Below are 22916 nucleotides of genomic sequence, written 5' to 3'. Positions count from 1 at the left end.
GCTCATGTTGTAAAAAGGCACAGAAAGAGAGCAACTGACATTAGTAATAACTATGAGTTGATATCACACTTATATATGTATAACACAAGAGGCATTGTGTTGATTTGGAGTGTTATTTACTTCACTCTTCACAGTTTTATCCTATATTAGTAATCAACTCTCTGGTTTCAACTCCACCAAACTAAGTGCACTATTGCTCTTGCTGCAGGAAGAGAAAATAGTTTGCATTTCAACTTAAGGGAAAACTATAAAAGCCACTTAGAAATATTTTCTTTGTAGAAATAACATTGTCTATAAATGTTGATTAATTGTTGTTTCGGTTGAGAATCGGACACCTTCTAGGTCAAGAAAATTGGGCATGAGCTTTGCTAATTTTCTTGACCTAGGAGTGCCCCATTCGCAACCGAAACGAAAATTAATCAACGTTTCAGGAGAAAGGGGTATCACAACATTATATATCATCTCCAGCCAAAGAAAGCTTCACTCAAGAACAACTGAAGCGCATGTGCGAATGCTACTTGACGAAACAGAGCATATGTAGCTTGCAGTCCAGCAGAAGCAGAGGAGGAGATGCTCTATTTCAGCAACCAATATATGGTGCAACAAGCAAATATGATGGCTCCCAAAGATATATTTCCAAGTACGAGTTACAGTGATTCATCACATAAAAAATGTCTAAAAGATGGCATTGGTTGATAACTAATTAATCAGTATTCAGCTTATTACTACCCCCAGTTCGCAGACTACGGCAGTTTAGCTGGATGGAGCCATCTTGAACCCGAAGGCACACAGGCCGCTGGGTTCATGTCCGGTTGCTATTACGGGCACGGCTATCAATCGGTAAACCAAAGCAGTACTGGAACAGGTCAGCCTGCCGCTAGAAATAATGGAGGGGGTTTCAAGAAGCAATAACCTCCCCCTCATTCGGGTAACTGAAGTGGTACTGCTCTGCCTATAACTAACTGTGGCGCGACAGCCCTGTGATCCATCCATCCTGTTGTGCAGAAAAATAGTTATAGAGAAAGAGAGTAGGAAACTTATCTGTTTTTACCCGTGCCCTCTCACATAAAGTGGCTAGGCGCTGGACTAACAAAGATGTGAGAATAGCCCACCCCCATAGCATTTTTTTCATTGACAGAAGAAGGAAGACATGTGTGCTGTCATGTGGTGAAGTGGATGTGTGTATGTAACAAGTGACAAAACATGGAATTCGTTACTAGCAACATCAAGCTAATACAGTATGAATCAGAACGAGCACAAGGAAGAAAGCCTCATTGATTTGGCCTATCTCTTGTAAGAGACAAATTGGATTTGTTGAACACATACACACACGCACAGCTTGCTGCTGTTTTCTTCTCTTCAAACATGGTGAGCCAAGAAAACATCCAAAACTGAAGATGATATTCAGATGTGGGGGTCGATTGGATGGGGGAGAGGGGAAGCTCACACACTCACCGCGTATGCTTTTCTGGGTGGAGGTGAGGATGGATGGATGTTGGCCTGCTGCTCCACCCCCTTCCCACGGTGCTCCCATAGCAGCTTTGCAAGGACGGCTCGTAGCAGCTCGCGGTGGTCAGATACAGAGAGCAGCATCGTGGATGAGGTCGAGCGAGAGCTCCTGCGGCTCGGTTGCACAACGGCGGTGACCTATGGGAAAGAGAGAAGTGAGGCGGCGACCTACGGTGGATAACAGGGGAAATGAGATGAAGGAAAGGAGAGACGGCTGGAGCGCATGGCGGCGGTGTACCTCGAAGCAGCGGAGACTGCAGGTGCTACTCGCCGGAGATGAAGATGAGGTGGCACGCGGGATCTCACGTGCGAGAGGAGCACGGGTGCCTCCGCTGTGCTCACGCGAGTGGGAGAAACCCTCCGATGGTAGTGGAGAAGAAGGGGGGTTGGTGGAGAAGAAGGCGCTGGAGATGCAGCGGCGCAGTGGGTCGGGGCGGTGCAGTGGGTCTGGGCGGCGGCGCGAGTAGGGGCGACAGCGCAGTCGGTCGGGGCGGCGGCGCGAGTAGGGGCGACAGCGCAGTCGGTCGGGGCGGCGGCGCAGGTCGGGGCGGCGGCGCAGGTCGGGGGCACCAGGTCGATCGAGGGCTGAGAGAGAGGTGTGAGAGATTGGGGATCGGGGATTGGGGAGGGTTAGCAATGGTGCACCTTCTAGGGATGCACCATAAACCCCGTGATAGCAATGGCGCACTTTTTCCTTGTGCGTCATTACTATTTTTTTTGGACTTTTATTTGCATGTAATAATTGTTTAGAAAATGGCCATAAATTTTAAAATGTTATGATATAAGTAGTTGTTACTAATTTTCAAATACTTGCGTTGCAAAACATTTGTGAATTGGTAAAACATTTATGAATATGAAAAAATATCATCAAATTTGAAAAAATATTCATGAATTCAAAAAGTGTCAATGAAATTTAAAAATATTCATGAGTTCAAAAAACATTAACAAATTCAATACTTTTTGTGAGTTAGAAAATTGTTAGTGGGGGGAGGGTTAGCAATGGCGCACCTTCTAGGGGTGCGCCATAAACCCCATGATAGCAATGGCGCACCTTCTCCTGGTGCGCCATTGCTAACATTTTTTTACTTTACCAGAATAAACATAAATAAAAACAATTAAAATACCAGAAGAAAACACAAAGAAGCCCAATGTGCATGTAAATGATAATTTGCAACAAAACAAGAGGGATAAGAACAAAAATTCCAAATCCAAGAAGAAGGGGTGGTTGATACTTCAACTTGGTGATGGAGAAGATATGCCATTTCCATATGTCGATATACAATCGAGAAATGAAGACTGCAATTGAAACCATTGTGCAAAGATTTAGAATTAGATCGATGACATGGTTGAAATCAAGTGATACATGTAATAATTTAGTTGCATGTAATAATTGAGCTTGCCACTGACACACACACACGTGGCCGACACGTCGTGATTCAAACTTAGCTATCTTTTCACAATCTTCTTGCCCTTATTTTTCACAAATGGAGTTCTTCTCTTGAACGGACGTCCTTTAGGTACGGTGGTCCTGCTTCTTCTTGTGGTGTATGGTACTTCATCATCGTCGTCATGTTCCATCTTCAGGTCGCCGACTTGTCGAAGTCTTGCTCATTGGTGACTCCATCCATTCCGATGATCTTCCTTTTGCCTCTCCTCATGACAACACGGCTGGGCTTTGATGGGTCGGTAATGAAGAAGCATTGGTCCACTTGCGAAGCCAGTACCCATGGCTCATTTTTCACGGTGACGTTTGCGCCCTCGGTTTTGGATTTGGCTTTGGGTATAACCATGGTGTTGAAATACCGGTCTTCTTTTAGGACCCTCTTGGCCCATCTGACACGGAACATCGGGACCTTCTCTCCAGCGTAGCTCAGCTCCCAGATCTCCTCGATCCTTCCGTAGTATCTGTCCTTATCGTTACCAGTGTAGGATTCCATCGTTACCCCGGAGTTCTGATAATCAACGCTCTTCATGTCCTTTTCCTCGGTGTAGAATGTGTAGCTGTTGATATTGTACGCCTCATAGGTCATCAGGTTGTACTCGGTGCCCTGTGACAAGGCGAATATGAGTTTTTCTTCCGCGGAAGAATCCTCATGTAAAAGGTACAACAGAAGCTTCTCCTTGAACCAACGCGTGAAACATGAGTTGTGCTCTTTGATTATATCTCCGTCCGTTCTCTGTTGGCCTCGGTCATTGTACGTCTTCTCAATAAAGGTTTTGTGCTCTGCCACCCAAGGATCGACCACGTCTATGTGTTGTAGCATGACTAGGTTTGCTCTTTCAAAGTCGGCGAGTCGACCCTTGAAGTCGGCATGCATTTCACGGCGACCCTCGCGGTCACCCAATCCAGCGAGCCTGCCGAGGTGCCTGTTGACGGGCAGACCAATGGGGTTCTCGATGCCTAGATAATTTGTGCAGTAGGAGATGCACTCTTCGGTCAGAAAGCCCTTGGCTATGCTTCCCTCTGGACGTGACATGTTGGTCAGAGATTATGGTAGGGTATGAAACCACCTCAAAGTTATTCTTTCCAATCAATCCGTTGGGCTATTCCTATAAGTGTCACAAACAGCCCTAGAGTTCATACTAGAATAACACCTTAAGACACAAATCAACCAAAACCTTAATGTCACCTAGATACTCCAATGTCACCTCAAGTATTCGTGGGTATGATTATACGATATGCATCACACAATCTCAGATTCATCTATTCAACCAACACATAGAACCTCAAAGAGTGCACCAAAGTTTCTACCGGAGAATCACGACGGAAACGTGTGCCAACCCCTATGCATAAGTTCATGGGCGGAACCCGCAAGTTGGTCACCAAAATATACATCAAGTGAATCACGTGATATCCCATTGTCACCACAGATACGCACGGTAAGACATACATCAAGTATTGTCAAATCTTTAAAGACTCAATCCGATAAGATAACTTCAAAGGGAAAACTCAATCCATTACAAGAGAGTCGAGGGGGGAAGAAACATCACATGATCCAAATATAATAGCAAAGCTCGCGATACATCAAGATCGTATCACCTCAAGAACACGAGAGAGAGAGATCAAACACATAGCTACTGGTACATACCCTCAGCCCCGAGGGAGAACTACTCGTCATGGAGAGCACCGGGATGATGAAGATGGCCACCGAAGAGGGATTCCCCCTCTTGCAGGGTGCCGGAACGGGTCTAGATTGGTTTTTCAGTGGATACATAGGCTTCTGGCGGTGGAACTCCCGATCTATTGTGCTCCCCGATCGTTTTAGGGTATATGGATATATATATATATAGGCGGAAGAAATACATCAGGGGAGCCATGAGGGGCCGACGAGGGTGGAGGGCGCGCCCCCCTGCCTCGTGGCTTCCTCGTTGATCCCCTGACGTGCAATCCAAGTCTCCTGTATTGCTTTCTTTCCAAAAATAACTTTTCCGAAGGTTTCATTCCGTTTGGACTCCGTTTGATATTCCTTTTCTTCGAGACCCTAAAATAGGCAAAAAACAACAATTCTGGGTTGGTCCTCCGGTTAATAGGTTAGTCCCAAAAAATAATATAAAAGTGGATAATAAAGCCCAATAATGTCCAAAACAGTAGATAATATAGCATGGAGCAATAAAAAATTATACATACGTTGGAGACGTATCAGGAATACATCTCAAAATTATGAGGTGACAACCTGCCACTCACGGGAAAAAAATTGGATTGAGGTCAACAAGGATATGACAAATCCTTTCGCCGAGAGGATAGGAGAAAAAACTTGGATCATTGATAGACACCACAATAAGCAACATTCCTTAGGGAAGGCTTTAGGTGAAAACTAACCCAAGGTAACTCCGACAAAAGGATTTAAATATTTCACTCTTTGAGCGAAGAGAAAATGATGGATTTAAATATTTCACTCTTTGAAAACTTGTGAATCATGAAACCCGAAGGGAAATTATCAAGAATGACATAACACCACCTCAAATGATAAGGTAGAAAGAATTGCACTTCCAAATGCAAGATAAAGAATGCTTGAACTCCTCAAAACAAAACATGTGCTGAGCACCATGTTTATTTTAGAGTATAGCTTGGCGTATCGTAACTCCGATAGAAATCTTGAAGAACAAATCAAGAATGAAAAGAAACCTTGACAAACCACCATGTTGAGCCTCCATGAAGAACTCCGGTAATGAAAGAATGATCAAAAGGAAAGAGAGTTGAAAACACAAGGTGAAACCTTGCAATGATTTAGATGGAGCTTCGAAATGATATCATTGAAATAGCTTGGAGCTCCGGAAAGAAAAGATGAACAAATTAGCACCGACAAATTGATATCATGAACGAACTCCGGAAGAAAAGAATTGAATCACCTCAAGGAAATAAGAATAAGATTAACTGTATGTTTATCCTTCACCAATTAAATTTGATGACGAGCAACGGATTTGGCATACTACTTATTCTCGTGGAAAGGATTAAGATAGATATAGCGCAAAATTGAGAAGGTCTGCAACGGTCCACCGGTAGGATGGAAACGACGAATAAATAGAGACAGTAACAAAGGAAGAGGAATCTTGAACACACCACCGTAAGAATTGAAAATGAAAGTAGCAAAGGCATAATTCACCGGGAAGAATTATAAAGCGAATGAATATACTTGCTGGGATTTAGATACATGAGAACAAAGAGATCACAATCTGATTAGAGAACACTTGAACAATGCCCCAGAAAAATTTGAGAGCGAGAGCTGAAAGCTGGAATGAATAAATCTCAAATGATGGCCTTCGGGGAATCGGACTGAAAAGACTCCTGAATTGCTCTAGAAGGGTGAAAAGAATTCTCACAATCGAAAACAATTATGAGAGGATGGCATCAAGCTAGAACCACGAATCTTGAAGAGAATGGATCAAGATTTAAGAGAAACTCTTCTTCTGTCTTTAAATGTTGAGAATGATGGTGAGAACCACCATGAAAGTTGATTAGACACTCCGGAATAATGAAAAATAAAGAGGTTGAGATACTCCGGGATGAAAATTAGAAAGGTTGAACCAATGACGAAAAGAATTTGAATGTGATATTGTAGAAAGATATTTGACTGATGATAATTCATTCTTACGTCAAACTTCAAAAAGAATTTGAGAATACCTCCGGAAAACTAGAAGACCAAGGTAAGATCCTGGGAAAAACCTATGGGTTAGGGCCCACTCAAAAGATACACCGTTGAACAATTTAAGAGAGAGATTGCGCTAGATGAATTTAAGGGCTTGAATGAGGTAACAACCTCGAAATAGGTTGAACGGATCTAAGAATGGAAACTCGTATCTTCTGGGATATCTTTAGCAGTCCGGAACAATGAAATAATGAGAGGTGGATGATTAAGAGGTGCACCGGCATGAGAATACATTTGAAACGAGGACATGATATGATTGACAAAGCTTGACTTGAATCCACCGGAGAAGAAAAAGAATGAAGAATGATAAACTTGTAGAGCATCTTCATGAGAACAACCGGGTAAAAACATTGAGGAAAAGAATGAAGAAACTTCACATCTGTAAGATGGATACATGCTTCAAAAATCTGAGTCCTTGAAGCAAAGAAAGGGTGGGAGGTTTGGAAAACAAAGGCAACTTGGGGCAGATGAAACAAACACCGTTGAGAAAACTCATAGTTGATCTTCCGGATGCTGAAAATGATCGGATCCACTAGAAGAGAAGCACATCGGTTGGAAAAGAATTGGCATGACAATCTCGATAAGCAAGAAGGATTAGTATTCACATAGGAATATGAGAACACCGCTTAGGAAAGGTATGGAAACACATTTGACATTGAAGCAACTTCAATACCACAGCTTAAAACAAAACAAAGGATTGGCTTGCAAAATAAGCCGGAAATAAACATATGATAGATCCCATATCATATCATGTGTCAGTTGGAAAGATATTCTAGGAGCTACTTGAGTTCTCACTTATAAACTCCCGAAACTTTCTGGTTATGCAATCAGGTGTTGGGCATACAAGGGAAGCATAATATCTCACCCAAACTAAGGATTCCTACATCCAGCTGTATCCATCCTTCAACACATAACCAAGAAACCTTCGGAAATGATTTACCTCAACCTTCGAAAAGCATCCGTTATACGAGTTATGGCAATACTCCTGAACTCCCGCCCCAGTACTTGGTGGCGTCGAGGTTATCTCACCAACAACTGCATACAAGAGATTTTCAATGTCAGCGAAACTCAAGTATTCCAGAACTGCAACGATAAAATTGTGACGACAACACCTCGGAGCTCAACTCCCCGGGACACTGCCACAACCCCTAAAAGTCAGGAGGCACCAAGAACAATGTTCTCGTCACAAAACCATCAGAACGATGCCAAGATACCCGTGTGATCCTAAAAAAATCGTGAAATTTGAGGAAAGAAGAGTCAAAACTTCTACTCATGAGGCCTCACCAGAGCGACGAAGGGACTGAGGAGTAAAAAAGAATCCTACTCTCCAATATATATAATCCTAAGACTCAAATCATTTTGTTCTAGACACAACAACATCAGCGATTCGATCAAGAAGGGGGTTCCTTGTAACGCCCTCGATGCGGCTATATCTCCTACGTGTCGAAGCACGACTTAGAGGCATAACCGCATTGAAAGCAATGTTGCAAGTAAGGTAATCTTCACAACAACCCATGTAAATATATATAAAAGGGGAAAAGAATACATAGTTGGCTTACAGTCGCCACGTCACACAAATACATGAATAACATTACAATCATCCAATACACTCATGGTCCGACTATGGTACCAAAATAAAGATCAACCCCCACATGCGACAAAGTCCCCGATCGCCCCAACTGGGCACCACTACTGATCATCTGGGAAAGACACATAGTAACGGCGAGAGTCTTCATCGAACTCCCACTTGAGCTCAAGCGCATCATCTGGAACGGTATCATCGGTCCCTGCATCTGGTTTTGGAAGTAATCTGTGAGTCACGAGGACTCAGCAATCTCTCACCCTCTTGATCAAGACTATTTAAGCTTATAGGTAAGGCAAGGTAATATGTGGAGCTGCAGCAAGCGACTAGCATATATGGTGGCTAACCTGTTCGCAAAAGAGAGCGAGAAGAGAAGGCAAAAGCACGGTCGAACAACTATGATCAAGAAGTGATCCTAGAACAACCTACGTCAAGCATTACTCCAACACCGTGTTCACTTCCCGGACCCCGCCGAGAAGAGACCATCACGGTTACACACGCGGTTGATTCATTTTAATTAAGTTAAGTTTCATGTTATCTACAACCAGACATTAACAAATTCCCATCTTCCCATAACCGCGGGCACGGCTTTCGAAAGTTCAAATCCCTGCAGGGGAGTCCCAACTTAGCCCATCACAAGCTCTCATGGTCAACGAAGGATATTCCTTCTCCCGAGACATTCCGGTCAGACTCGGTATCCTGGTTTTACAAGACATTCTCGACAATGGTAAAACAAGTCCAGCAACACCGCCCGAGTGTGCCGACAAATCCTGATAGGAGCTGCACATATCTCGTTCTCAGGGCACACTCAGATGAGCGCTCCATACAACTTAAACCAAACCTCGAGTTTCCCCGAGGGGGCGCTGCACAGGGCTCTAGTTTGGACCAACACTCAGGGGAGCACTGGCCCCGGGGGGGGGGGGTTAAATAAAGATGACCCTCGGGCTCCGGAAACCCAAGGAAAAAAGAGGCTAGGTGGCAAATGGTAAAACCAAGGTTGGGCATTGCTGGAGGAGTTTTATTCAAGGCGAACTGTCAAGGGGTTCCCATTATAACCCAACCGCGTAAGGAACGCAAAATCCGGGAACATAACACCGATATGACGGAAACTAGGGCGGCAAGAGTGGAACAAAATACTAGGCAAAAGGCCGAGCCTTCCAACCTTTACCAAGTATATAGGTGCATTAAGATAACAAGATAATATGGTGATATCCCAACAATAAACAATGTTCCAACAAGGAACGATCTCCAATCTTCACCTGCAACTAGCAACGCTATAAGAGGGGCTGAGCAAAGCGGTAACATAGCCAATCAACGGTTTGCTAGGACATGGTGGGTTAGAGGTTTGACATGGCAATTTGGGAGGCATGATAAGCAAGTGGTAGGTATCGCAGCATAGGCATAGCAAAAGAGCGAGCATCTAGCAAGCAAAGATAGAAGTGATTTCGAGGGTATGATCATCTTGCCTGCAAAGTTGTCAGATTTGACTTGATCCTCATAAGAAAACTCAATGGGCTCCTCATTCGCGAACTCGTTTCCCGGCTCAACCCAAACAAGACAAACAAGCAAAAAGAAACACAATCAACCACGTGCAATGCTCAAACAACATGATGCACACATGGTATGCTATGCGGGATGTGATATGTGATGCATGTGCAAGATTTGATAAGGAATGATTGAACCTGGCCTCAACATGGAAATCCAAGAGTGCCACTAGAAAGGTGAGGTGATTTCGGTTGAAATCGATATAAAGATCACCGGAATCGGATGCACGGTTTGGAAATGGCAAGCAAAACAAATATGGCACCGGTCTGCGATAAACAACAAGTGACCAACTAAATGCAACAAGATAAATATGCTAAAGCACTCAAACGCAACAACAAAATACATGGAAGGGATCCACTCATGATGCTTGACAAAAGATGAACACTGAGCTACGGCTAATTCATCCATTAACAGGTTCAAACAAGCATGGCAAAAATGCAAATGGTAACAGGTTTCAGACTTGGTGAAATTGACACAAGTCTGGAATTTATCATCAGGAAGCACACTTCAGAGCATGAAAAGTACAAGCTACAGGAACTTAACATGGCAAAGCAAGGCATGGCATGAAGCTACTCAAAGCACTTAAGAAGAGTCCCTTAGTGACCTTGAGCCAAAAGGGATCAGAAAATACAATTGCAAGCATGTGAGCATGCAAATTAGTTAACGAGTAGGCATGTTCACGAGCTCGATGCACTCACTACATAGCATGGCATGACAAAATAAGCGTACACCCATCAAGAATACATGTCATAGAAGCTAGAAATGGCAAGAACATCAACATAGCATGCACGGATCAATAGCAACATCCTTGGCAAAATCGCTAACAAGTCAACAATCTGCCAGGATTCACGAAATAGCAAAAGTAGAGCTCGATTGACTCAAGCTAGGTTGCTCCATAAATGCAAACAAAGACATGGCTGGATAGAGCACCACAATTTTAACAAATCATCCTTACTGATCATCCTCAAAAAAGGCACGAATCACAAGGAAACAACATGAACATATGGCATAACGACAAAATCAGAACAAGGACTTAGTGAAATTCTAAGTCCCTGAAATCAGCATTACCGATTGCACTACTTTGCAAGCTTGTGCTAGTCACCACACATATCACAAAAATACATGGTAAGCACCTCTGTAAAGATGGCATGGCATATAACAAAACTCATGTAGAACTCAGGAGCATAGCATGCACACATTAATCATGGCAAAAATGACAAATATCTACTTGATGAAACAGATCTGCCAAGTTTATCACATAGCCCTCTTACAACAGCATTTCGGGCATCAAGATGAGCTCAAATGAAAATCATGCAATGAGATAAAATGATGTACTCGTCGAGGCGAACATTTTGATATGCTACACACACAAATCGGAGCTACGAATGCAGAGTTACGACATGCCAAAGTATGCAAAATAGCTAGGGTTTCGGGGGAAAAGTCAACCCTCGAAGTGGATCCAGATCTGGATCAGCCGGAGTTACTGTAGCAGGGCGCGACTTCCGAGGTTCGCCGGAGATGGGGATGACGCCGGAATTGGAGGAGAGGAGGCGCCGCAGTGGAGGTGGCCGGAGGTGGGGCGACGCCGGCACGGGTCGGTGAGGTAGCGCGGCGGGGCGGCGTTCGAGGCGACGGAGGCAGCCGTCAATGGCGGCCGGCCGAGCAAAGCGGCAATGGCGGCGGACGGCGGAGCAAGCACCGTCGGGCGGCGCGGCCTCGGGCACCCGCGTGGGCGGCGGCGCGCGGATGGGCTTGGGGGCCCCGAGCTGGGCCTCGTCGGGCCGGCGGCGGAGGTAGTGGCGACGGCCACGTGTCGAGCCCTCAGTGGCGCGGGGCGGTGTCCGGCGCGACGGCGGACATGTCCGGCAGCGGCGCGAGCAGGATTTTAGGGTTAGGGTGGTTTTGGATCCGGAATTTCGGAGGAGGGGCTTGTTTTATAGGTAGAGGGAGCTAGGAAGCTCCAAATTGAGTGCGGTTTTCGGCCACGCGATCGCGATCGAACGCTCTAGACGATGGGAGAGGTTTTGATGGGTTTTGGGCCAAATTGGAAGGGTGTTTTGCTGCAACATGAACGAGGCCTTCTCGGTCCCTCGGTTAATCGTTGGAGTATCAAACGAAGTCCAAATGGCACGAAACTTGACAGGCGGTCTACCGGTAGTAAACCAAGGCCGCATGGCAAGTCTTGGTCCAATTCGGAAATGTTTAACCCCCACACACGAAAAGAGGTAGAAAGGGGCACCGGAGGAGATAAGAGCGCCGGAATGCAAAACGGACAACGGGGAAAATGCTCAGATGCATGAGACGAACACGTATGGAAATGCAATGCACATGATGACATGATATGAGATTCAAGACAAAGGCAACAACACACAGAGACAAAAACCCGAACCCGAGGAAAATAAAATAACTTAGGCTGGAAATGGCAAGAGTTGGAGTACAGATAAGGTAAATTACATCTGGGGTGTTACACTCCTAAGTCGGGGATGGCTCTGATTACCAACTTGTAACACCCACAATGCGGCTATATCTCCCACGTGTCGGGGCACGACTTAGAGGCATAGCCGCATGGTAGGTTTGTCGCAAGAGCGGTAATCTTCACACAATCCCATGTACTGAATAAGAAAGGGATAAAGAGTTGGCTTACAATCGCCACTTCACACAAATACAAGTTAAACATACAACATCCAAAATACAATCAAGGTCCAACTACGGAACCAAAATAAAAGAAGACAACCACAAATGCTAGATCCCCGATCATCCCAACTGGGCTCCACTACTGATCAACAGGAAACGAAACAACACAACAAACAAGATCTTCATTGAGCTCCCACTTGAGCTCGGTTCCGTCACCTGCACTGGTATCATCGGCACCTGCAACTATTTGGAAGTATCTGTGAGTCACGAGGACTCAGCAATCTCACACCCGCGAGATCAAGACTATTTAAGCTTATGGTAGAATAGGATAATGAGGTGGATCTCCAGCAAGCACTAAGAATGTATGGTGGCTAACATACGCAAATAAGAGAGAGAAGAGAAGCAAGGCAATGGTCGAGAAACTAGAAGTGATCAAGAAGTGATCCTGAAACTACTTATGTCAAACATAACACAAGAACTGTGTTCACTTCCCGGACTTCGCCAAAAAGTGACCATCACGGCTACACACGCGATTGATGCATTTTAGTTAAGTCAAGTGTCAAGTTCTCTACAACCGGATATTAACAAATTCCCATCTGCCACATAACCGCGGGCACGGCTTTCAAAAGTTCAAACCCTGCAGGGGTGTCCCAATTTAGCCCATGACAAGCTCTCACGGTCAACGAAGGATATTCCTTCTCCCAGGAAGACCCGATCAGACTCGGAATTCCGGTTACAAGACATTTCGACAATGGTAAAACAAGACCAGCAAAGCCGCCCGAATGTGCCGACAAATCCTGATAGAAGTTGCACATATCTCATTCTCAGGGCACACCGGATGAGCAGTCCGTACAATTAAAACCAACCCTCCAGTTTCCCCGAGGTGGCGCTGCAAGGGGCTCGAGTTTGGACCAACACTCAGAGGAGTACTGTCCTGGGGGGTAAAATAAAGATGACCCTTGGGCTCCGGCAACCCGAGGGAAAAAGGCTTAGGTGGCAAATGTTAAAACCAAAGTTGGGCTTTGCTGGAGGAGTTTTATTCAAAGAGAACTGTCAAGGGGTTCCCATAACACCCAACCACATAAGGAACGCAAAATCAAGGAACAAAACACCGGTATGACGAAAACTAGGGCGGCAAGAGTGGAACAAAACACCAGGCATAAGGCCGAGCCTTCCACCCTTTACCAAGTATATATATGCATTAATAAAATAAGAGATATTGTGATATCCCAACATATCCATGTTCCAACATGGAACAAACATCCGCTTCACCTGCAACTAGCAACGCTATAAGAGGGGCTGAGCAAAAGCGGTAACTTAGCCAAACAACGGTTTGCTAGGAAGGTGGGTTAGAGGCTTGACATGGCAATATAGGAGGCATGATATAGCAAGTGGTAGGTAGCGCGACATAGCGATAGAGCGAACTACTAGCGAGCAAAGATAGAAGTGATTTCGAGGGTATGGTCATCTGGCCTGAAATCCCGCAAGGAAGAAGAACGAGTCCATGAAGAAGACAAACGGACGTAGTCGAACGGATCCTCACAACTCTGGATCGAAAGTCGAAGGTAACGAGTGAAGCAACCCAGAAAGAAGCAAGCATCATAGTAAACAACCAAGCATAAACATGGCATGATGCACAACCAAGTATGATGCATGTCCGGTTTAAATATGCATGGCATGGCAAAGTGCACTGACAAAACTACAAGTTAAGTGGAGCTCAATATGCAACAAGTTGCATATTGACGAAACACCACTTTCGATTATTTAGTTCTCTCCCGTTTATGTACCCAACAATATTAAATGTTGATTAACATGGCAAGAGGTGAAGCATGAGTAAAAAACATAGTTACGCATTTTTAATGAGGTCGGAAACATCAAACAACAATTCCGGTAAATCCTCATGTGCATTTAGCAATTTAATGCAAACAACAATTTTAAACATTCTTGATGTTATTATCATGATGCGGATGACATGTGCAAGTTTATGCAAGTTTTATGGAAATGTTGACAGGATAAGATAGGAGGCATTTGTCGCCATGGTGGAAGGAAAAGGGGTGCCACGGCGGCGAAACGAAAATGTTACCATGGCAACATTCTGGTGATCTGGCAACTCAATTGAGATGTTGGTGCAAAGGAACAAGTGTGGGTACGCGAAATGTGCAAGAGTGACGGGGAGTGATCCTAGATACCGGGTGTCCCACATGTCGGCGGCAAGGCAAAAGAGGGGCAACATGCACCGACAGTTCGGACTCAAGGCGAACAAGGGTGCATCTCATACAACATGCATTTATTCGTTCATGGGCATCGTCTGGAGGTTATACCTACAAAGCATGCAAACGGGACGGTTCGAGTTCGTCAAGGGAAGTAGAGGAAGTAGTCGTTCTGTGATGTAGTGGAAGTAGTCGTTCATGGTAGTAGAAGTAGTGGTTCACGAGAGGGTAGTTGAACATGACGCTTGCGTTACACAGGTCTTTGGCAAATGTAGTGGTACTATGTGTCGGTCGTCGAGGGTCTTGCCGATGGGGTACTTGGTGACATCCACGGGATCACTAGTTGTACATGGTCTTTGCGATGTAGTTTGACTTGGCGATTTCAAAACGTTCATCGGTAGTGGAACTTGGCGGTCTCGACGGTCGTCGTGGTACTTGACGTAATCCACGCAAACGGTGCTTGTCCAAGCATCGGTCTTGATGAAGGTGTACTTGACGAGTTACCCGAACGCGTTAGTCCTTGGACTTGGGCTCCGGAGATGGTGTCGTGGTGGTCTTGCAGCAACAGCCTTCGCAAGGGCATTGGGGGAGGAGATGGTCGTGACAGAGGACGAAGACATGGAGCAGCAGCGCGAGGAGGGCCATGGCGGGCATCGGGGTTGAACTGTGGCTGCTCGCGTACTCCGACAAGGGTGGAACCAGCAGCGAGGAGGAGAATGGAGCAGGGGCGCGCAACTGGAGGAGGTCGCTGAGGCAAGGGAGCAGCTTCAGAGGGTCCGGTGGTGGACTTGGAGCTCCGGATGTTGGCACGACTAGAGCACGGGGAGGTGAAGCAGACATCGAGGCAGGGGCGACGGGAGCCGGCGGAGACGCGGGGTCGCGATGGCGGGGCAGGCCGGCGTGGTACAGCGGTGCTGCCGGCCGTGAGGTGTGGCGCTGGGGTGCTCAAGGTGGCTCTGGGAGCATGGCTCCGGTGATGTTGCTCGCTGGTGACAACCGGAGATAGAGGCAGGGCCCTCAAGCACGAGTGGTGGCGGTGTCTCGGCGAGGTTGGCAAGGCCAAGGCAGCGGGCCACGGAGAAGGAGAGGCGACAACGAGGGACTGGAGCGGGGGCGATGGAAGAGAGGGGTGCGCGCGTGCTGGGGAGCTCCTCTCCCTGGCGATGCGGTGCAGAGTGTGTGAGGCGGTGGGAGGAGGAACGAGGAGAAGGGAATCGAGCAAGGGAGCGCTAGGGTTAGAGCTGGTGGAGTGGATGGGCCTTAGAGGCGGCCCAGTTGCTGCTTCTTGCTGGAGACCCCAAATGGGCTGGTTGGGCTCTCCCTCTCTCTCCCTCAATCTTCTCCTTTTCTCTCCCAAAACAGAAAAATATCAAAGAAAAGGAGAATAAAGGAAGTGTTAGGGATAGAATTTGCGCGGGAGGTTAATTTCCCCGGACTCATAAAAGTGAGCTTGTTTCGAGAAAATAGGAAAGATCACACGTGTGAAGTTTGAATTCAAACTCATTTGAATTTAATTCAAAAGAGTGTGAGAAGGAAGTCGGTATTCGATAGGTCCAAAAATGTTGGGAATTTTGGTAGAGCTCCGGAAAGTGGTAAAACAATTATTGGCAAGGCTAGAGAGTCAAAACTTGAAGAAGAAAAAGGAAAAGGGATTTAATATGCATGTAGGTTCATGGGTGATTCCAAAATAATGGAATTTTGAATATAGCTCCCAAATAATAGTAGAATACTTTTATATGTTATAAAGAGAATTTCACCATGTGAACTCCCTCGATTTAAATGGATCGAAGATCCACACAATTTATTTAGAAGAGTTATAAAATTAATGATATGATGGCATGATGACATGATGCAATGCAAGAGAGCAAATTAAATACACGGCGAAACTCAAAAAAACATGGAAGGCATTTGAAGCTCCGGTCTTGGGGCGTCACATGGATGTCCATCCAACGGCCGTCGTGCTTCTTCAATCTCTGCTCTTCCTGCTCCAGCCGCTCAAACAAGTGCTGGCGGGACCGCCTGCTCTCTCCTCCCCGCGACCGGTTGTGCTGCCGCGCAGGCCTCACCGCCCCACCTTACACCCATTGTTGGCCTAGCCATCCCTCTACTCACCCACACCTGTTGTTATTCTCCGGCGACGGCAGAAGAACCAGTAAACTCTCTTACAGTCGTACTCCCCTCCGCATGGAAAACAACCGCGAGTCTTCCCTGCCTCCGTGTGGTTCCCTTCCTAGGCCTCGCCGTCGTCCACCGCCCTGGTGCTCTCGGCGCGGCTTGGTCAACATGGTCAACAACCGACATGCATCTGAAGTGGACTGTACGTGGAGAGGCTGACAGCTGGGTCCACGGCCGCACGCAACGAAATGCCCCCTTATTACATGCAAAATAATGATTCCTCCACCTGACATCTAGGACCCACTGAAAGGGCCTCTGTATTTCACGAAAAAAACGTTAGCGCCGCTGATAGCTTGGACCCACCAGCTATATCTTCTCACACAAGGAAGTGCGTCCTTATTACACACAAACAAATGAATACTCCCCCTGCTAGCTGGGACCCAATATAGTGGCAGGCTGACTTGTGGGCCTACTAAGTTGACGGGGACGGAGGGCTTTGTCAACTTAGTCAATATCCATGATTCTAGCGCCAGTAACCATACAATGTCCATCCAACGGCCGTAGTGCTTCTTCAACCTCTGGTCTTCTTGCTCCAGCCGCCCAAAGGAGCGCCGATCGTTCCTCGTGCTCCTGCCTCCCGTGGCCGGCTGCGATGCGGCGGAGGCCTCACATCCCCTACTACTCCCACCGCTGGCTAGGCCATCCCTCTACTCACCCACACACCCTGTTATTCTGTAGTGACGGCAGCCTCACACCGCAGCGAACCAGTGAACCCTCATACTCCTCTACGCGTGGGCATCCACTGCCGCGTCTTCCCCAACTCCGCGTCGTCCCCTTCCTAGGCCTCGCCGTTGTCCACCACCCTGGTGCTCTCGTTGTGGCATGGTCAACGTGGTCAAGGAACGACTTCCATCGGAAGAGTACTATACATGGAGAGGCTGACAACTGGGTCCACGGCAGCCGCAAGGAAGTGCCTCCTTATTACGCGTAAAATAATTATTCCTCCACCTGACAGCAGGGACCCACCGGACGGGCCACCGTATTTGGTGAAAAAATGTTTCCCCCCTGACTATTGGGACCCATCGGACGGGCCACCGTATTTCACGAAAAAAACGTTCCTCCCGCTGTCAGCTCGGACCCACCGGAAGTGCCTCCTTATTACGCACCAAAAAATGAATACTCCCCCTGCTAGTTGGGACCCACCTTGGTGGGTGGCTGACTTGTGGGCCTACTAAGTTGACGGGAACGGAGTGCGTTTTCAACTTAGCAATATGAACGATTCTAGCTCCAGTGACCGTACGATGTCCTTTCAACGGCCATAGTGCTTCTTCAACCTATGGTGTTCTTGCTCAAGTCACCCAATGCAGCACCGGTCGTGCCGCATGCTCCTGCCTCCTATGGCCGGCTATGCTGCCGTGGAGGCCTCACCGCCCCTACTATTCCCACCGCTGGCCAGGTCCTGCGGCGACAGTAGCCTCACACCGCAGCCGAACTAGTGAACACTCGTACTCCTCTCCCCGCGGGCTTCCACTGTCGCGTCTTCCCCGACTCCGCGTGGTCCCCTTCCTAGGCCTCACCGTCGTCCACTACCCTGGTGCTCTCGGCATGGCGTGGTCAACGTGGTCCAGGAACGGCTTCCATCAGACGTAGACTGTACGTGGAGAGGCTGACAGCTGGGTCCACGGCCGCAGCAAGGAAGTGCCTCCTTATTACGCACAAAATAATTATTCGTCCACCTGACAGCAGGAACCCACCGGACGGGCAACTGTATTTCGCGAAAAAATGGTTTCCCCCTGACTGCTGGGACCTACGTGCTACATCTTCGCACGCAAGGAAGTGTGTCCGGGTAAAAAAAACAATTCGCCCCCCTGACAGCTAGGACCCACCAGCTACATCTTCACACACAAGGAAATGCCTGACAGTCGGGACCCACCTGGTCGAGGCGTACGTAGCGTTGTCATTCTGGTCGCGAACTGGTACATACATACTGGTCGATGTAGAGGCGGCACGTGTCGCAGTAGAGGCGCGCACGTAGCATGTATATGTACGTAAAGCGGCGAGTGTGCAAGAAAGAAAACAAGGCCACGTACATACATATGGGCAGGGTCTCAAACACCTACTCGCGCATACGTACGACCAGGGCTCGTGTACATGGCTGGGTCAGAACGGAGAAACTGCGTCGTCGTCGTGTTCATGGGGAGCCAACCGGCTGGGTCGGAACGGAATGCGTTGCCGTGTTCATCGGGAGGGCTTGGATGGAACAGCTGATGGAAATGAGGCTTGGCGTACCACAGAACAGAGGAAACGGCCTTGTGTTCGACCGGCCACGGCTGAAACAGGATCTTGTTCATCGGGAGGGGTCTGGCGTACTACAAAACGGAGGAAAGAGACCTCCTATGGTCGAAACGGGGGTCCTGTTGATCGAGAGGGGTGTGACGTACCGCAAAACGGAGGAAACGGACTTGTGTTGGAGTGCTACGATCGAAACGGGGGTCCTGTTCATCGGGAGGGGTGTGGCGTACCGCAAAACGAGACTCCACGGGATACTTTTCATCTCCACCGTCGACCCCCTCCAGCCTCCACGGGCTACTGTTCATCCACCGTCGACCTCCTCCAGCCTCCACCTGCGACTGTTCATCCACGGGCTCCTGTTCATCCAGCCTCCACCACGCGCTACTCCACCGGCTACGATTCAACCAGCCCTCTCCACGGGCTCCTGTTAAACCACCCCTCCACGGGCTACTATTCATCCAGCCCTCCACTGTCTACTGTTCATCCAACCCTCCACGGGGTGGTCCTGTTCACCGTGCCCTCCACGGGGTCCTGTTCATCCACCCCCACCAGGAACTATTCATCCAACCCCGCCCCCCAGCAACGCTCACTGTTCATCCAGAGGCAGCATTGATCGGCTTCAGTTAGCAGCAGTAGCGAAGGAATAGCTCGATCGGGTTCAGTAAATAGCCATCGATCGATTGCTCGGGTTCAGTGATGCGTAGCCTGCAGTGCAATCACTCGGGTTCAGTTAGAGCCCAACGCCTCGCACCCACGCGCGTGCGTGTACAAGAGAAATGCGCATCGCTCGGCCCCGACCACCCACCGTAACCTGGAACACCTCGATATTTTCCACGCCCTCGCTTCTACCATGATTTTTTCCGTCATGGACAGCCCAAATAATATCATGCAGTTGCGTCTCCGGCCCGCCCAGGATGAAAAGCCCATTTTCTGTCATGATTTTTTGTCATAGAAGTAGGACCCCTCCACATCTATGATGATACTAGTCTTAGAAATGTCATAAGTATGACAGATAAAAATTTCATTAGGCCCAAAATGTTACGGATGCTTCTTTTTTTGTAGTGTCTCCTAGCTCCCTCTACCTATAAATAAGCCTCCCCTCCAAAATTTCGGATCCAAACCCTAGCATCTTCCTCCTCCGCGCGCCAGACATGTCCATTCCGCCGCCGGACATGTCTGCTGCCCCTCCTCACCCAATCCCGACCTGCCATGTTGTAACGCCTCGGACACACCCGCCGGTGGTCGTTACTCCTGGAGGGATCTAGACTGGCCCCACAGATCAATACTAGTCTTTTCTGCGCACTTTGTCCTCACTCGTGCGCACCCGGGAGCAACTTCCCGGTCGGTCACCCATCCTGACACTACTCCAAGCTGAGCACGCTTAAATTTGGAGTTCTGTCCGAATGGGCTCCCGGAAAAGAAGGAATTCCTTATTGATATGAGTAGTCTATCATCCCTAATAAGCCAGGCCATCACATACACCCCCACTTAGAGGAACCGACGTCCTTCTCGGGCCACAGGAACGTTCCCTCTTGGCACATACGTCTGTGCATCTAGTCCGATACATGTGCCATGCCGGGTGCCACGACGGGTCACAAACGTCATGAACAACATGACCGCGCACCTGTCCTCAAACATCCGTGCAACTGCGAGGGTCGGCTCTGATACCAACTTGTAACATCCCGGACACACCCGCCGATGGTCGTTACTCCTGGCGGGATCTAAACTGGCCCCACAGATCAATACTAGTCTTTTCTGCGCACTTTGTCCTCACTTGTGCGCACCCAGGAGCAACTTCCCGGTCGGTCACCCATCCTAACACTACTCCAAGCTGAGCACGCTTAACTTTGGAGTTCTGTCCGAATGGGCTCCCGGAAAAGAAGGAATTCCTTGTTGATATCAGTAGTCTATCATCCCTAATAAGCCAGGCCATCACACACGTGGCCCGGCCAACCGCTCCGCCCACGCCCCGCCGCGGCCTGAGGCCGGGCCGCATCCGGGCCGCTCCGCCCCGCTCCTCCCGCGCCCGCTCGCCGCCGACCACCACCGCCGCGCACAACGCTGCGCCTCCCGCTCCCCACCGTCGCACCGCGTGCTGCCGCCCCACCGCCCGCCGTGTGCCGCCCCGCCATGCCTCCCACGCCAGCCAGCGCGTTCCACCGCCTCCGCGCCGCTCCGCGTCGTATCGCTGCCTCATCGCTGTCGCCGCCACCTCGCCGGAGCTCATCGGTTGGATCCACCCGGAAGGTGGATCAGATCCACCAACACCCCTATCCAAACGGCCTCCCCGCACCCGAATCCCTCCATCCTAGAGCTCCTCGTCCTGCGTTGACTTTTTTGGAGGGTATAATTTCTGCCAAGTCCCCAGATTCCAACATTATGTGTGCTTGTTCATCATGGCATAAATTCATGCATGTTGCTCCGTTTTGAGTGTATGATATATCAAAATGTTCATCTATGAGTGCTCTACATGCTAGTTTCATTTGCATGCATGTTGCTGTCCATATTGATGCCTTAATCATCATTGGAAAAGTGCTAAGCGATATAAACTACTGATGTCATAACATGCTGATTTGTCTTTTTCATAGCATTTTATGTGTTCATCTTTTGTGCGTAGTATCAACATGTTTTAGGACCATCTTCATGACATCTTTACAGTGGTGCAATCCATGTATTTTTATGTGCCTTGTGGTGACTAGCACAAGCTTGCAAAGTCTGCTACTTGATGTTTGTTGTGACTTAGTGATTTTTGCTAAGTGTATAGCTGTTACTTGATGTTGCCATGTTAACTTAATGCTACCACCAATTCCGTGCATAATCTAGAGGTGCCTAGTTGACATGTTTTGATGTCGATGTTATGCTATCCCATGCCATGCCTTTTGATGCCTCATATATGTCCTTTAGCATATGTTTTCATTGCCATGAACATGCCTAAATGATGTTCCAGTTTTCTGTTAACTTCATGATGCCATGTTGTGAGCTTGTTATTGGTTAATCTAGGCCTCTTTTGGAGATGCTACAATTACATGATTTGAAGTATGCTATGAGAACTTTGTACACATGCCAATTTGGATAATCTTGGGCTTCATATGACCTCTATTCCAAGGTTGCAAACATGCTATGCTGATGTTACTATTTTACACTTGCTGAAACTTTTACAACATTCAAACTTGTCTTTATGGTCCCCACTAGTCCATAAGTCTTATGGTTATGATGCCTTGATGTTATTTGCTCTTTGTTATGTGTACTTTGATGCCATTTCGTTGGTTGCCATATAACTTTCTGTAGATTGTCTCTTTCTTGCTCTCAAGTTGCCATCATGCTAAATCTGTCATCCTATTAACAATGTGTTCCTTATTGCAAGCATCATAGTGATTACTCAATGCATCATATGAACTTGTGCCCATGGACTAAGTTGAAGTATATCATGTCTACTACATGTCCATGTATTTTGTATATTTATTAAAGTTGATATGCTTGCTGTTATGTGCCTCCTAAGTCATTATCATAATGTTATTGTTTTGCATTCCCAGATTTCCTCTAAGATTGAGAATCAGCTTATGTCATGTTGCATCTTGTCAGGTTGATTGCCATTCATCTAGGGCTCATATGGAGATGCTTAGTAATCATGTTTTGCCATGTTTAACCTGTACATTAATGCCATGCTTTTTTGCCATGATATTACACTGTAGCCTCATTGTTTCATGCCTCCAACATGTCAACATGTTATCTTTGCTCATGCATATGCCCTATTTTTCACTAAGTCATAATCCATGTTATCATGTTGCTTTTTGCATTGATCATCTTGGATTAATCTTGATGCCTATGAACCTGAACCTTAATGTTATTTGATGCATGTTGTGTGTATATGAAGTTCATATC

Source organism: Triticum urartu, unplaced genomic scaffold (genome assembly GCF_003073215.2).
Source record: "Triticum urartu cultivar G1812 unplaced genomic scaffold, Tu2.1 TuUngrouped_contig_2227, whole genome shotgun sequence".
In the NCBI taxonomy this organism is placed as follows: domain Eukaryota; kingdom Viridiplantae; phylum Streptophyta; class Magnoliopsida; order Poales; family Poaceae; genus Triticum; species Triticum urartu.
The sequence above is the reverse complement of the archived record's forward strand: the minus strand, read 5'-3'. Positions refer to the sequence as shown.